Source organism: Neofelis nebulosa, chromosome 10 (assembly GCF_028018385.1).
Source record: "Neofelis nebulosa isolate mNeoNeb1 chromosome 10, mNeoNeb1.pri, whole genome shotgun sequence".
NCBI lineage: Eukaryota > Metazoa > Chordata > Mammalia > Carnivora > Felidae > Neofelis > Neofelis nebulosa.
Genome location: NC_080791.1, coordinates 9,335,744 through 9,353,006, shown reverse-complemented (window position 1 = coordinate 9,353,006; position 17,263 = coordinate 9,335,744). Strand labels below are relative to the sequence as shown.

Sequence of the window (17,263 nt, the reverse complement as noted above, 5' to 3'; positions counted from 1 at the left end):
ATTATCCGTTAATACACGGAATGGTGTTTACAAGCGTCGTTTTCGAGATTCTTTCACTTCACAATATGTCTTGACCCTCTTTCCATGTACACATAGCAGATGCATTCATCCCTGTCTGCCACTGCCTGGAGTTTCCCGTTGTGGGTACGTAAGCCGTAGTTGTCTGGTTCCTCTGTTGTTCGTTGTTTGTTTGTTGGTGAACAGCTGGTGAACGTTTGTTACCCAATTTCCACCACCATCATGTTTTAACCAAAATCCTTGAACATGGATATATGAAGCATTGATGACAATGGTCATTAGCTACAGGAAGGAAATGATGACAGGGGAGACTCAGAGGTGTCTTTCCCGGGAAATCTTTAAGGATGGCAAGCTCACACCTGGACTGGACCCAGGAGCCATCCTCCGGGGGCGGAGGACTGGATGACAGGGTATTAGTGGCCAGTCGATTTCAGAGCAGGGCCGTAAAGCCACAAGCCATGACCTTGACTTTGACCAGCCAGCCTAGGAGGGGTGGAAGGCCAAATAGCATGGACATTCATCACTTTTTATGAGAATTACAAATTTGCAAGAAATGCTCTTGTGCTTTTGAAATGTCAACTCTTTGCCTTTGAAGTGTCTTAACTTTGCAACCCTAACTTCTCTCACATTTTGTATGGCAAAGGTGCGGGCGTCTAGACCACCGAGGTGATGCTGATAAAGTAGTGATGCTTTCATTCGGTGGGTTTTATTTTCCTATCAGCATTGCACAGTCATCTTGGCTCTGACCTTCACTCGGTATGAGTAACTTTGAGAAAATGGTGGAACTGTCTTAAGTGTCAATCCTTTGTAAAGATTGGATGACAATCATGTCTGTAAGAAAAGCTAATGACTATGGAACACCTAAAATGCACCAGACATTGTGGTTATTTTTTTTGAAATGTTCGTTTGTTTGTTTATTGAGAGAGAGAGAGAAAGAGAGAGAGACATGGGGGAGGGGGGAGAGAGAGAGAATCCCAAGCAGGCTCCTTGTTGTCAGCATGAGATCACGCTCACAAACTGTGAGCTCATGACCCGAGCGGAAATCAAGAGTCCGTCGTTTAACCGCCTGAGCCACCCAGGCGCCCCCAGATATGGTGCTATTACTCACTTCACGTGTGTGATTGGGTTATTACCTAATTTAATGCCACAGCAAGTAGAAGTAGGTGGTGGACCCTGGAGGCAAATCTGGGTTGAAATCCACTAGCAGTGTAGCCTTGGGAAAATGACCTAGTGTCTCTGTGGCTCAGGAAGTTTTGCTGAGAAGGGTAAAGGACTGATAAACCAGACTCCAGAAACAGCCCATGGGCTTTCAGTGTGAGAAGTCCCTCCACCCCCAGCCGCGATGCCCCCACCAGGTACTACCCTGGTGTTGGGCTGGAAGCAAGGGAGGTAAAGGCCTTCGTGACAACCTAGGTAAATATAACCATGACAGCAATAACTGACCCCACCTGCCAGGGCTGGGCCAGCTCTCCTGAGGAGCGGCCTTCTCTTGGGCCTGGTAGATGGCCCCAGTGTGGACAATCCTTGGCTTGAGAAGAAGCAAAGGGGGGGGTCATACATTCCAGAGGGAGGTGGGGCCTCGGGGGTTATTTTAAGGAATTGGCTCATTTGATTAAGGAGGCTGGCAAATCCAAAATCTGCAGAGTGGGTCAGCAGGCTGGAGATAGGGGAAGGGCCGATGTTGCATTTCAAGTCTGGAGTCCAGGGAAGAACTGATGAGAATGGACACTGAGGCACAGAGAGGTGAAGGAACTTGCCCAAAGGCAAACAGCAGGGAGAAGAAGAGCCAAAGTTTGGACCTCGGCAGTCTTTTCTCCAGAGCTTATGCCCCTAGCTGCTCTATAGTCTGTGGCCTTTGTATAATGAGGCTATTAGTGTATCTGTTCCCTTGTTGAATTCTCGTGAGGTTAAAAGAAGGCACGTAATGTGCATGGTGACCGGCAAAGAGGAGACACTCAGTGCTTGCTAACTCTGTTCTCTTTGCTCTCTTCTGTTATGAAAACTGAGGCACGGGGCACCTGGGTGGCTCACTCAGTTGGGCATCCGACTTCGGCTCGGGTCACGATCTCACGGTCCGTGAGTTCGACCCCATGTCGGGCTCTGTGCTGACCGCTCAGAGCCTGGAGCCTGCTTCAGATTCTGTGTCTCCCTCTCTCTGACCCTCCCCCGTTCATGCTGTCTCTCCCTGTCTCAAAAATAAATAAACATTAAAAAAAAAATTAAAAAAAAAAAAAGATATAGTAAATATTTAAAAAAAAAAAAAAAAAGAAAACTGAGGCCCGTGCCCACAGACAGCCTGGTTGCTATTACCATTTGACTCAGATCCCTGTGCAGCCAGGAATGGATTTTTAGCCAGTGGAGAATGCTGCATGTGCATGTGTGAAGCTGGGCGGCCCACGGCTGCGGCACCTGCATTCCTCTGTGTGTGTCTCCAAGTCAGACTGGGGCTGAGCCCTCAACAGGGCAGAAGCCTGGAGAGAGATCACAGGGCTTGAGGCTGACCTGTAAAGCCCAGGGCCCTGAAGCTAGCAGGGAGATGAGGGGCTGGGAGGCTTCAGGGGCCTTTATGAGGGCGCCCTTTGTCCTGGACTGTGGCCTTGACATGCACCCAACCCCTGTCTCTGCTGCCAGACGCCAGGCATGATCGGGAGGACAAGGAACCAGTCAGACGATGATCCCTGAGGCCACCACACCTGACCCTCTGCCCCTGTTATCAGTCCATCTGACTTGAGACCCAAGATGAAACAGTTGAGCCGTCTGGCTGTGGCATGTGCGAATGATACTCCCGCCCGTGTCTGCGGGCTGTGCACCCTGGCCCCTGTGGGGTAAGTGACCAAGTGCAATGAGGCAAGCTCTGGGGCCAGCAGGCCTGGGTTCAAATCCTGACTCCATTTACTAACATTATGACACTGGTCAAGTCACTTTCCCTCTTCAAGCCTCAGTTTCTTCATCTGTAAAATGGGGGTTATATTACTGATCTCTGAGCTGCTGGTTGGTTCAGTGAAAGGTGCTCACATATGTCAAAGGTCTTGGCCCCAAACAGGAGTTCCTTTCTTCTTGTCTGTCCTTGGAATCACTCCTTTTCTGATTAAGACGTTGGTCCTGAGGCTACCTTCTCTGACAATCTGCTGTCTTCCTTGAGACTACAAGCACGGAGGAGGGTCCAAATCACCCTGGGCTGGCCCCATACGTGGGGCCTGGGCATAGAGTGACTGACAAAGCCAGGCCAGGGTCCCCGCCCAGCAGTCTTGAGAAGGGGAGGCCCGTTTGGCTGAGACCCGGACAGTGGTGACAGTCCCCCTTCAGGGAAAACACCCCAAACTGCTGGGGTGGATGAATTCTTGTACATTTCAGTTATATCTCCTGGGAACATGTCTCAGCTGGCTCTGATTGATTTATTTTGGCTTTCAAGTTATAGCACACGAATTTCTGAATTTCAAAGCCCTCTAGCCAATATGCAAATGGTTTTAATTTGAGGTGTAACAGACGGGTGGAATTAACACTCAAAAGCCAGCACTTTCTTGGTAGTTCCTGCCATAGAGCTGATCACTAAAAAGCAACATTATTTTTTCTTGTAGAAATCGTAGGGGTCTCTTCTATCCCGTGGTTCTTTTAGGCTGTGGTGTTAAAGAGAAAAATCACTTAAGGAGAAAATTCTAAGAAGAAGGAATTTTTTTTCCTTGTTTTTGAATACAATACATTGTTTTCTGTGTGTGGGTATAGCACGAGTGGGTTGGGGGCTGTCATTCGAATGACAGTTGGGTCCATCCTGGATCAGAGAGGAAGATGTCAGGCAAATCTGGGACTCCCCCCAGAATTTGTTTTGGTCCTTCCTTGCCTATTTTTCCTTTTTTCCCCCCCGTTATTTCTTTGCAGGTTTTTTTTGTGGGACGTTCTGGGCCAACAGAATAGATCGTGAGTAAGTAATGGGAATTAAGATAATGGTTAAAAGCACGAGCTTTAGAGTTGGACAGATGTGGATTCACATCCTGATTTTTTCCACTTCCTGTCCTTGTGACCATGGGCACTTTGTTTGACCACCCGAACCCACAGGTAACTTGGTTACCTATAGAATGGAGAACAGCACCTGCTTCGTGTTGCCAGGACGAAATACATAATTATGTACATCATACAGCACCCAATCCTTAAAAAGACTCTCATACAACGTTCAGTTCTTTGTTGAATGTGTTACCAACGAACTTAGGAGCCCAATGCACCAGCAACTGCTAAGTGCTCTGTGGGGAGGTAAGAGAAAGGCTGGCCTTGTGTTTTGGCTCTAAGATCTGGGAAAGAGAGGACTCACACGCGACTGGAACAAGATGATGGATCCAAGCCGGGGCGCGACAAGATGGTAAGATGAATGAGGCGGGTGGTGATAGGAACTGAAATTCAGGGAAGGAAGCCCCTCGAAGGGAGGAGGTGCCTGGCGTTTCCTGAGCACTTACCATGTGCCCTGCAGCCTTTGCGGCACTGGACGGACCCCTTCATTCTTGCCAGAGCCCTGGGAGGTGGGCATTTTTACTCCCATTTTATTCGCAAAAGGGCACTGAGACTCAGAGGCATGAAATGACCTGTCTGAGGCCCTCCAGCCAGAAGCGGCTGGGTGGCAATGGAGTGTGTACCATGGCGGACAGGCTTGAGCTGACCTTGAAGGAAGGGTAGGGTTCAGAGAGGCAGAGGCTTGGTTTGCTGCCTTCTCGGCTGTGGGAATGTGCCTCACTGGGAAGCGCTGGGGCGCGAGGAGGCCCTCTGGGGACACATCACCGGGCTTGTCGTGGCTGGCAGGCTGTGGACATCTGTGCCAACCAGTCCTGGCAGGTAGAGACCACATACGGCTTTTGCCCCGCCACAGCCCGGCGGCGAAACCTGACTCGCATCTTGGACACGCAAGGTGCCCGTCATTTGCCTTCTTATCAGGCTGGGCATGCCACGGCCAAGTGGCCACCCGGGCCGCCCCTGTCGGGGTAGATCCACTTCGCGCTGTGTGGGCGTTTGCACCGCCCGGACTTCGGGTTTTGCATTTTTGAGGGTTTCGCCTGTGGCTGCAGGGGGTGGGGCGGGCAGGAATGCTCGCTCTTGAGTACCAACCAGGCTTAGGGCGTCCAGGGACGGGCCCGGTCACGGTGTAAGAGGGGCTGGTTTGAATCCTGCCCATCTTTCTTGGTCGTATGCCCTTGGGCAGGCCACCCGGCCTCTCTAGGCCTTCTCTTCCTTACCGTAAAATGGGAATGGCAAAAGATATTAACCTTCAGTTTCATTTTGAATATCAGATATTGTAAAGAGCCTGCTCTACCTTGCCAGGTGCCCCGTAAAATGAATAATCATTATTTTCAGGGGTGTTAGCTGCTTCTGGAGCAGTGAGAGCTCTGAACTCTAGAAGAGTGCCCAGAGAGGAGGGTCCAGGGAAGAGTGCAAGACTGTGTCGCGGGCCTTGATGCTAACTTGGTGCTAACACTCGGAGGAACCCCGGCTTCAAACCCTAAGCTGCCAGGGGGAAATGGTGCTCCACGTGAACAGGTGGAAAACCCGTGTTTCACAGATTGTTCAAAAAGGCCGCGTGATTGTGACACAGCGTTGCCCCTAAAAGGTCACAGCTGCGCTCAAACAGGGCTTGAGGAGGGTGTAGTTCACACGGGATGGTCCAGTCGGCAACCGTAGCAACCACAATGTGCAGACACAGGTGTGTGCTCCTTGCCCGTCAGATGCAGGGCTCGGTGGAGAGAACACAGTGCGTGTCAAACACCCTGGATTTAACTGCCACTTGCCACCGTGTGACAAGTTCCTTCCGCCCTCTCTGACCCTTTCTCACGCCTGGAGCCTGTGTCCCTTCACCCCTCCAGTCCCCTTGACATTTACAAGAGCCCTGTCAGGTTGGCATTATTACAATTATTATGATGATGAGCAAACAAGTGCAGACCGCTTAAGGGACTCGCCCAAGGTCACTTCTAAGAAAGCCAGAGTGAGAATGAGGTGTCACGCTGGGATTGAGCCTCCTGTGTTGAAAACCTCTCAGCCAAGGGGCGCCTGGGTGGCTCAGTCGGTTAAGCGTCCGACTTCTGCTCAGGTCATGATCTCCGGCTTCGTGGTTCGAGCCCTGCGTTGGGCTCTGTGCTACCAGCTCGGAGCCCGGACCCTGCTTCGGATTCTGTGTGTGTCTCTCTCTCTCTGCCCCTCCCCTGCTCATACTCCCTCTCTCTCTCTCTCTCTGCCTGTCTCAAAAATAAATAAAGACTAAAAAAATTTTTTTTTAAAAAAGAAAACCTCTCAGCCAGGACCCCTGGGACCCTCTCGAAGAAGTTCTGGGCCAGTGGAGACCCTGAGCCTGTCCTTTGGCATCGTGATCACTGCGTTTTTCCAAACTAAATTCCTGTTCTCTGGTGATACCAGCTGGATATTTGCATACTATATCTCTGAGAACAATCTCAGGCCAAAACTCTGACATTTTACGAGAGGTTGGCTAATTATATGAGGCACCATTGGTCTGCTGCCACGGAACAGTTAGGGTAGAGTGACTATTTCAGAGGGTTGTAAAAATTCCCTGGACAGTTATTGCCAAAAAAGCTCTCAGTGGACTGCACAGTGTTTTTATGGAGACATTTTTTGGGAGGGTGGGTCTGGCTTTAGGGAGCGTCTCTAAAGAATAGTCTTCATTGGTCTGGGGTTTTGACTTTGATCAGTTCAGTCTTAAATCAACTTTATTCTCAAGTACTTGGCTGACCAGCCTGTAGCTTCAAAGCCCCAGTCAAGTGAAGGCAACACAGGGTTGGGCCAGAGAGTGGAAGGTAGTTCCAGTTCAACTGGGGTTCTCCCCTGAGTTGCAGAAATTGGGCTGTCCCCTTAAACATGGCGGTCCAGTGGATCAAACAAGAATTTTATTTTTTTCTCCAGCAATTGTAGGAACGAGTCAGCGTGGTTGGAGGAGAGGCTGTGGCTTCCATAGATGCAACCTTAGCAAGGTTTTCTCCCCTTGGCCTTACACTTGTTAGCAGAAGGGCATGGAAGCTTATCGCTGTGAGAGGCCAGGGAGCAAGAAGTCGGCCCTTCTTGGCCCTCTGCACGGGGCCAGGAGGAGATTTCTGCAAATCGGGCCTCACGGAGGTCCAAGACCTCAGCTTAATCTTACCTTGCCCAACGGCCAGCTTGCAGAGTCATGTAGAATCCCCACCCCACTCGGTGAGAGGACGTCGTGGCAAGAGGGGAAGGGCATGGGTAGAGGAGTCGGGCCTAGAGCTGGAGACACAGTGGCCAGTTCTGAAGACATGTGACTGGGGCTGGGGAGCTGGCTGACTCTTCGTTCCATTCCTTCACCCCCAAGGGGAATGCCATCCCTCCTGAGCTTCCCGTGCTGAAGTAGAAGGAATAGTGAACAAAGAATTTCTCACAATCCTCCTTGAAGAAAAGTACCCGTCAAAAGGTACAAACTTCGAGTTATAAAATAATGAAGTCCTGGGGACACGGTCTACAGCGCTAAGGATACTGCATTGCAGATTTGAACGTTGCTAAGAGAGCAGTCCTTAAAAGTCCTCAAAAGTTCTCATGAGCCAGGAAAAAACTTTTTTTTGGTAACTACGCGCGCCGTGGATGTTAACTAGACTTACCTGCCGTGATCGTTTTGCAATGTGTACAAATATCGAATCCCCAATCACTGCGTTGTATACCTGCAACCAATATAATGTTATACGTCAGCTATACCTCAAACAAACAAACAAACAAACAAAATAAATCAGAGGCTCAGTCCTCACCCTAAACCTATTGAATCATTTTAACAAGATTTCCCCTCAGGTGATTCATATGCTCATTAAACTTTAAGAAAAAAGGGGGGACAGAAAAGAAAAACGTAAAGGTAACCCAATAAGCCCTTTGCAGCACAAGCTGCCAAAATCCATCAAATTCTTTGAGTGTGAGCAGTTCCCCTCCCCCACCCACAGGTTCAGGGGTCCCTGCGGAGGAGGGGGGCTGCTGTGGTTCCTGGAGGAGTCTGGGTGCATCCCACAGGGGGTGTTTCAGCAGACTCACACTTGTTCCTTCTGTTTGATCAGCATCTGTGACACATTCTTGGAATAGACTCCTTACTTTTCTTCTTTCCCTCCTTTCCCCCACCCTTTTTCCCTTTCTCTCTCCTCCTTCTTTCAACTTCCTCTGCCTCCTTGGTCCTCCTTTTTTCTATCTTCCGGTCCCCAACTTTCCCCCTTCCTTTCTTCCTAGACATTGATTTTGGTCCCTCCTCCTGACAATCTCACCTCCTTAACAGAACTGTGGGCTCCCAAAGCTGGAGACCACGTCCTGAACTTGCACCCCACCTGGCAGATGCAGAGACTTTCTAGAAGTATTTGTCAGCCTGGTTCTCAGTGAGGCTGTGTCCTTCCTGGCCAGTGCCTGTGCTGCAGAGACCACAACAGAGGCACTGCTCTCCCCTCCAAGCCTTCCTGGGGCTCCTTCTTTGGCTGTGGCTCTGCCTCTCGGGCAGCTTCAGTAGGTGATGATAGCCTGTCTCTGCCCTGGATGGCTTGTCCTGTCTTCTACAGCTCAATGTTCCTTCCACAGACCCTTGTTTCTACTGCAAAGTCCCTTTTCTGGAACCGAACAAGCAAGGTTAGAGCTCCCCTTTTCTTTAAATTTTTTTTTTTTTCAACGTTTTTTATTTATTTTTGGGACAGACAGAGACAGAGCATGAACGGGGGAGGAGCAGAGAGAGAGGGAGACACAGAATCGGAAACAGGCTCCAGGCTCCGAGCCATCAGCCCAGAGCCTGACGTGGGGCTCGAACTCACGGACCGCGAGATCGTGACCTGGCTGAAGTCGGACGCTTAACCGACTGTGCCACCCAGGCGCCCCTAGAGCTCCCCTTTTCTGCGTTTCTTTATTTCCCTGATGGAAGCAATTCTTAGTGGCCAATGAAAAACTAAAAAAGTCTGAGCCTTAAGTTTCTGACTCAGACTGTCTGAAAAAATAACACAAAATAAAAAATGAATTTGCTGAGCTCTATCCACAGGATATTATCCACACAAACATGTATCATTATCCACACTTGAAGGGCGAAATCTTGGCGTTTCGCGAGGACTGTGCCCATGATGCAGAGATGCGGGGGGTGGGGGCTCAGGAAGCCTTAAGGTTAAGCAGCTAATGGCAGTGGTGCCCTTGCTATGAGGCAGGCACCAAGCTAGCTGTTTCACGGACATCCTCATGGAGTCCCCCAACAACTGTGGGAGGCAAGCAAGTGTTATTTACATGCCCATTTTACAAAGGAGAACACTGAGGCTTAGGAAAGACTAAGTCATTTAGTGAAGGCTTCCACGCCTCGGGATTCAAGTCAGAGATGACCCTGGTTGTAGCCCCTCTATTATACTACCTCTGAAAGGAAAACCACAGTGTCGATGTTTAGAAAGGCTTTAGGATTAGACAGATTATGTTTGAATTGTGGTCTTCTAACTAATTGGTGTGGGCCTTTGGCTCAAACTCCGGATTTCAGTGGTCTCATCTATAAAACGGGATAACAACACGTAGCCCACTGGTTAGTTATGGGGGCCAGATGAGACAGTGGGTAGGTGGTCTTGCTGACACAAAGCAACTGGGAAGCCCCATCTAGCTGATATCAGCAGAAACACGATTTTCTCCTGAAGTGCAGAGAACACACAGAACCCAGATAGGCATAGGAGTCTTTCCCGAAGGCTTGAAGGATGACATCTGTGCCCTTGATGATGCTCTCAGAATCCCCATTCCCTCCAACGCAGGATGGCCCTTGTCTCAGTGTCTCAGAACATTTGGAAAGGTCTTGGAGGATCTGGGCATACCATGGGACCTGACTTCCTGGGATGACCTCCTCGCCATCCAGAAAAATAGCATCCCACAAGTCATCCCCAGGACGAAAACCAATGTTGAAGAGGTTTTCTGAATGAGTGGGTTTTACCCCAATGATTGGTGTGCTTTGGGCACTGCATGGTACCCGGAGACGTTAGAGTCCTTGTCCAACGTTACAGAGCAAATGAGTAAGTGGGGGATCCAGGAATCAAACCCAGGTCCGTCTGGCCCGAGGGCTCTAAAGTCTGGGCTGTCCTGCTCTCCGAGGAGACCATGAGGTCAGTGTCTGGGAAGCTGGACTCCTACTCCCCGCCCCCGGGCGGCCGGAAGGGGACCTACAGAAATGCACGCACCTGTCCCTGCGGTTGGGTGGAGGGAACACCGAGGCCCAGGCTCCGCATGGCTGACCAGGTTGGAAGGCGCCCTCGTGTCCTCCGCAGGAGAGAAAACTAGCCTTGGAAAAGGGCAGCCAAGCCCATCGTAGCTCTGCTCCTTTCTCTCGTCCCCGCAGAGCGCTGGGTGCAGAGAGGAACGCTTGGCCTTTTCATCTCCTAATTCACAAAGCCTGGTTGCCGGGCAGCGCGTAGAACCCTGGGAAGGGAGCCTGAAAGAGGCCGCAGCGGGTACTTGCGGTGCAGGCGTACCTCTGCTCACGGAGCAGCAGCCCGGGTACTTGTGGATGGTCCGGCTCCTCAAACCCAACTCAAAGGGGCTGCTGCTGGGACCGGGGCGCTCAGAGAAGGAGAGCTGGCTCAGGAGCTCCAGGGGTCAATTCTGCCACACTCAATCTCCGGAGACCCTCAGTTCCCCGCCTCGGCTGTCCTGGGCCCAGACTCCAGTGAAAGTGTAGCTGGAGTCCTGGCTGTGTTTGTCTGTTTCAGGTAAAGGGCGGTGTGCAGAAAGACTTGCTGAGACCAGGGAGGTGCTCAGGCTGAGAAGGGCTTCGGCTGGAGCCATGTCCCCCGTATGGGGCTGTCTTCTATGCCCCCCATTGCGTGTGCTTGCCTGTCACCAGAGCAGTTTGAGGCTCACCGTGTAGGAGCAGGCTGCTGGAGAAGGGAGAAGCATTTCTGTGGCTTTCGTCAAGGCCAAAGAGCGCGTAAAATGAAGACACCAGAAAGTGAGCTCTCCCACCCGCCTGGCTCAATGCCTCAAGTGGATGTCGGAAGAATGTCCCCCGGGGAGAGCATGGCAGGAGCTTTTTTTAAGCCTGACACTGTGTTCCCAACCATTGACCAGTCCCTTTGCAGCAAGAAGAAAACAGAAGGAGCCACACACAGAAAACGTCATAGAATATGAGAATTTCCATGTGATGCCAGACCTGTGATCTCTCCAGGTCAGAATTCGCTGGTAATAATGATGAACACGGGAGGTGGGGGGAGGATGTTCACTATTGGCCGAGACCTATGCTTTTAAGGAATTTTAAAACAATGTCATTCAACAACCTCATGAGGTTGGAAGAGCTACCAAGAGTGGGGTTTTGTGTTTGTCCCGTAAAGAGTCCTCAAAAATTAGGCACACCCTTTTACCTCTTGCTCTGACCCTCAACCAGCTCTTTTTCAGTAGCACATTGTTGACTCTTAACAAACTTATGTGCAATAAAGATTGTTGGACTAAGAAAGTCCACTGCCTTCCCTACTGAAAGATGGCAGTGTCCTTGGGCAGGGTACTTTGCTACTCTGGACTCAGTTTCCTCACCTGTGGAAAGAGGGTTGATTGGACAAAACCACTGTTCAACCCTGGCTGTGTATTAGGATCTTCTGAGGGAGTTTAAAAAAATACTAAGGCTTATTCATAGAAACCTCCATACACCCATGATACATGAATACATGCCTGTAGAAAATAGTGAAGATTGAGCAAGATCCATGGTCTAGTTAGCTCCGGATAGAGGGTGTGCATTGTTTTGTAACTATAATTTCAAAATAAGGAGTTAAAAAAATCCTAATGCCCAAAGGGATTGTGATTCATTGGTGTGGCGTTTGGACGTCAGCGTTTTTTACAACCTCGTCAGGTGATGGTAACGTGCAGCCAAGGGTTGAGAACTACTGAACTAGGTGATCTCCGTGTCCCTTTCCAGCCCTAAAATATTATCAGCCAAATTAATCTCGACCCCTCTTGAAACTATTTAAATGTTCAACTTGTAGGGGTAATTTTTTTTAAATGCATTACCTGCTATGTGAAAACTTTTTTTTTAATTTGTCCTAAAGTTACCCCTTATTTGATGGACCCAAGCTCTTGCCTGCTTCACTTGCAGGCATTGTTATCCTCTGGCCATATCTTGGAGCGGCCGCTTCTCAACTGATCCCTTCCCGGGATTCCCGCTGCCGGTGGGGCCACCGCACGGGCTGCAGACAGCTTCCAGTTTGCCCTGGACCACAAGTTCCTGCAGCTGGTGCCACCAGCACTGCTCAGGTCTCGGCAGAGAGGGTGAATGCTTCCCTTTAAAGTGCCTTCACTTTATCCTCTGTACTTCTACTCAAAGCTCTATGGGGAACCAGATGTCCTGAACAGCTGGGGTTACCATAGGAATTGTAATGTGGCGGGGTGCATCTTCAAGCAATGCTGAATGGGACTGTGCTCCCACAGTCTGAAAGGAAAGGTCCCCCAAATTGGACCTCTCACAGGAAGCCCACTTGAGGATGCTCCCCAATTCTTTAAAAAAAATTTTTTAATGTTTATTTAGTTTTGAGAGAGAGACAGAGAGACAGAGTGTGAGCAGGGAGAGACAGAGAGAGAGACACACACACAGGATCCGAAGCAGGGTCAGGCTCCCAGCTGTCAGCACAGAGTCTTGAACTCACGAACTGTGAGATCATGACCTGAGCCAAAGTCAGACGCTTAACCGACTGAGCCACCCAGCTGCCCCAGATGCTCCCCAATTCTTAATCTGGATCCTCTGTCCTCTGATGGGTCCTCCTCTCAGAAAATGCCTCCTTCTTTGCACAACCACAATGGAATTCTTACCGTAGCTCCCCTTTAGGGTGACTGTCACCTAGCCACAAATTGTTCTCTCCCTAGGATTCACCACTTCCCCTCATCGGGACAATCCTAGGACTTGAGTAACTGTAGCAGGGCTCCTTTTGAAATCTGGGTGATCCAACCAAGAATTGCACAGGAGGGGAGGGACGTGGTGGCCTCGAAGCTGGGAGGGAACTGGGTGCTCCAGATCCATTCTTGACAGGCTAAGGGTAGATGTCTCCTCTTTCCTCCTGATTATCCAGATGGCAACGAATGGTGCTCTCTCTCTCTCTCTCTCTCTCACACACACACACACACACACACACACACACACTCTTCTACATTTGCCAAGGACCAGCAACATGTTCTCTATCCATTTAATTTAAGCAAGAAAAACTATTTTCTAAGTGGATGCTGATTCCTGCCCTCAATGCATTTGATGCTTAATTATAACGCAGAACTGTGTCCTCTCAGATTTTTTCATCCTTCCAACTCCAAAGTCATGCCCAGAGGCCTATTGGAACCTAAGACATGGGGCCACTTATGCTACCTTTTAAGGCACAAATCCATGTGGCTCTGAAGACCAGAGCTAAAATCCCAGCTCCAAGACCTTGAGGTACCCCAAAGACCAAATCTCCTTCAGGCAGGGCATCTCTGTACCCTCATCTGTAAGGGCAGGGGAGGCAGGACAAGAGTCAATTACTTTTTTGAGAAGCCGTTCCGGACGTTGTGCTGGGGTTATTTAGGGTTTGAGGATTTGGAAATGGTGGTGAGTCCATATTTATTTTAATCCATATTGTTCACAACTTTGACTGGCTTTGATTCCGGACTGAATATATGATTTTTTTTTTAAATTTTTTTTTCAACGTTTTTTATTTATTTTTGGGACAGAGAGAGACAGAGCATGAACGGGGGAGGGGCAGAGAGAGAGGGAGACACAGAATCGGAAACAGGCTCCAGGCTCCGAGCCATCAGCCCAGAGCCTGACGTGGGGCTCGAACTCACGGACCGCGAGATCGTGACCTGGCTGAAGTCGGACGCTTAACCGACTGCGCCACCCAGGCGCCCCGTGAATATATGATTTTTAAAACCATTTCCGGGGTGCCTGGGTGGCTCCGTCGGTTAAGCTGCCGACTTCGGCTCAGGTCATGATCTTGCGGTCCGTGAGTTCGAGCCCTGCGTCGGGCTCTGTGCTGACAGCTCAGAGCCTGGAGCCTGCTTCAGATTCTGTGTCTCCCTCTCTCTGACCACCGCCTCCCCCCCGTTCATGCTCTGTCTCTCTCTGTCTCAAAAATAAATAAACGTTAAAACATTTTTAAAAAAAAATAAAACCATTTCCTAACAAAAGGTAGCACCCCCTTCACCCCCTCCTCACCCTCCCCTCTTCTCTATATGTCGCTCCCCGACATCCACTTGTAGCTCAGGCCAGCTGCCAGGATGTCACCATGCTGGGCCATCGCTTGAGGCAATAATTACCAAATGGTCACTACCTTCAACTTTGTCTCAGGCTCCAAGGGTTGACCCCAAATTTAAGTTTCCCAAGAATTTGAAAATTAGTCTATGCCTACTCTCCCTGAACTTCTCCCCGTTTTATGTTTTTGAAGTCACATATCCTCTTACCTGTCGACCACATTTTGAGGGCACATAGTCAACCATGCACACAGTAAGTGCTTAATTAATATTTTGTTGGATTAATTGAATGGTTCTGAATAACAAAATTATTCACTCAGTGACTCTCCCATTTATAATCTTATTAAATGCCTCTGTGGTGTGAGAAGAGGGGTACAGATGTACATACAAGAGATCCAGTTCCAAACAGATGATTCCTCCAGGTTTAATGCATGGAAAGTATGCAAAGGGCATTGGACGTTCAGACCTCCTGGGTTGGAGAACTCCTCCTGATGACGGGTTGTGTGACCTTGGACAGGCTAACTCACCTCTCCAAGCTGCACTTCCATTGCTGATAAAAACAAGGACAGTGATAGGATCTGTCTTGTGTTGTTGTTTGAAGATTAAATGAGATGAATGCCCACAGCACTGGATCATAGGAAGGGCTTAATACATATAAACTATCATTGTGTTGCTAGGTCCCAGAGGGGAACAATTTGGCCATTGAATATGTGAATGTTTTCAAGTGTAGACAGAGGACCGTCTATATCAGATTCCACTTGGGTCCACTTAAAAAATGAAGATCCCTGGGTCCTACCACAGACGTACTGAATCGTGCTTTCTCACGCTGAGACACAGGCTTCTGGATTTTATGCGGCTTCCCAGGCATATGCAGAGGAGAGGCACTCCAGCTTGTCCCCGTGCTGCGGGCAGATGTTTTACCTGCCACTCTAGGGCTCCTGAGATGTTCTGTGTGAGCTGTCCTGCTTAAGAGACCAGGTGGGCAGTGTTCATCTGCTTCTTCGTGTGCCAGGTGACCTGTTGACCCAAATTTCTGGAAAGATCTTAAAGGCCAGTTTAAGGTGGGGTCATTCATTGTGATGCATAGCAGCTCTGTTAGCCCATGTTTCACATTCTTTATTTGTAATCTCTTTCTAGACTAGATGTAGGCAAACATGAAGGAACATATGAAGAAAGAATAAGAGGCAAGAGGGGAGGCGAATGCTGTTAGCAAAGCAACAGACACAGAAGGCACAGGCTAGAAGCAGAGAATGAAAAAAAAGAAGAGAATGACATCAGGAAGAGGATATTTTGGTGCCAGCCACTGGCCATCTTTGGGTTCTCTGCTCTTTGTCCCTTGGGGACGGCAGGGGTGAAGTGGGGTGGATCGTAGGCAGGGGCTTTACAGCGTCAGAGCAGATGTTTGTTAACAACAGGCCAGTGTCAGTTCAGTGTGAAACTATTAAAAATTTAGTTTTATTGGCATCTCAGAAAGGCAGCAATTGTTCTATTTCCCTGGCACAACGCTCCCACGAGGCAGGTTGCAACTTGCTGTGTTTGCCCAAGCCTCAGCGGAGTGCCCAGGGAGGCGACAACTAGGCACGTCATTTTGAAAGCCTATCTGCCTCCCGACAGAAAAAAGGCCCCCTGAGGTGGGGGTTTGTCAGCTTCTTCTCCTCAGGCCCCAGAGGAGGGGCCTCCGGCAGCTCTTGCACTTGGCATCTTTATGTCTGTGGACAGTCAGCCCTTCTGGAGAGCTCTGACTAGCTGTGTGGAGGCACACCTGTGCTTGTATGAGGAAGTCGAGGTTAACGGGGGACGATTTCACAGGTTCCCGAGCAGCCTTTCACAAACGACGGCTCAAACTCTTCACCACCGGAGAGTGCGTAAAAAGCACATCTTTGGTGTTCTTCAGACCCAAGCCTGGGTGCTCACTGGCTGGGTGACATTGGGTAGGTGACGTGACTTCTCTGACTCTCAGACTGTTCATTCTGCTATCAGTATTGCTGTGAAGATTGAGAGGATGTGTGAGGAAACCCTCAGGCAATTCTGGCACACAGGAAGGGTTTGCAAAATGGTAGCCGTGGCCACTGCCAATGGTATGAATGTCGGTGCCATTGTGCAGAAACTTGGGACGTGGAAAACGCCCCTCCAGGCTTCATTGCAGGGATTAAGTCCTGTGATTTAATGCCCTCAGTGAACAGGATTGAACAGTAGAGTGTAGCGTAGGTAGCTTAAGTAACTGCCCTTCACCTTGAAGGATGGTTGGGTTTGTTCAAGTAGATTAATCAGAGGAAGTCGACTCTGAAATTCAGTTGTAAACAACACGGTCAGTCCTATCAACCAATGTGTAGAAACAAATGGCACAATGCGTATTTAAGGACTTAATGAAGACACTTGGAAATACAAGATAACGACCACTTCCAAGCTTTGTGGTACATCAACAGCATGGCGGCTCTCAGGAGAAAAAAAATCAAGTATTTGCCCTTAAAGTTTACAAAACAACATTTTGGGAATAAAGAATTATCTACAGGTTAATATTGCTGTAGGTAAGATGTGCCTTTTGGGCATATTAACATTTCATTGACGAATGTTGGATAGGAGAAGCTAATGATTCATAAATGTCTTTCTCTGATGTTGCCTTAAGACATACACCCGCATTTGGAGGTGAGGCTGCCCCTCCTTTTCAACCACCACAGCTGTGTCTACCCTCCACCCCCATGGGAGCCAAGGCATCTGGCCACATTAAAATAATTTTAGGGGCACATGGGTGGCTCAGTTGGTTAGGCGTCCAACTCTTGGTTTTGGCTCAGGTCATGATCTTGTGGTTTCATAAGTTTGAGCCCTGCGAGGGGCTCTGTGCTGGCACCAAGGAGCCTGCTTGGGATTCTCTGTCTTCCCCTCTCTCTGCCTCTCCCCTGCTGGCACTTTGTCTCTCTCAAAATAAAATAAAATAAAATAAAATAAAATAAAATAAAAATTTTAAATTCATGAATAAGCGAGCTCAAACTATTGAAGACTAATTGGTGATTTACCAGAATTAATTGTTATTATTCAAACCAACTGGAAACTGCTACTGGAGAATTAAAAATATGTGAGC

At 49.2% G+C, this 17,263-nt stretch overlaps 1 long non-coding RNA gene across 1 annotated transcript in view; it reads right to left on the bottom strand.

The window, feature by feature from the left end:
- LOC131486794 (uncharacterized) overlaps positions 1 to 10,332 on the bottom strand; it is a 28,190-nt gene extending 17,858 nt beyond the window's left edge. Inside the window, exons 1-2 of the long non-coding RNA XR_009249451.1 lie at positions 10,170 to 10,332; positions 7,617 to 7,676 (exon numbers count right to left, since the gene is read on the bottom strand). This is a non-coding gene — a long non-coding RNA (uncharacterized LOC131486794). The remainder of the gene's footprint in view (positions 1 to 7,616; positions 7,677 to 10,169) is intronic.
- Between the last annotated feature and the right edge of the window lie 6,931 nt (positions 10,333 to 17,263).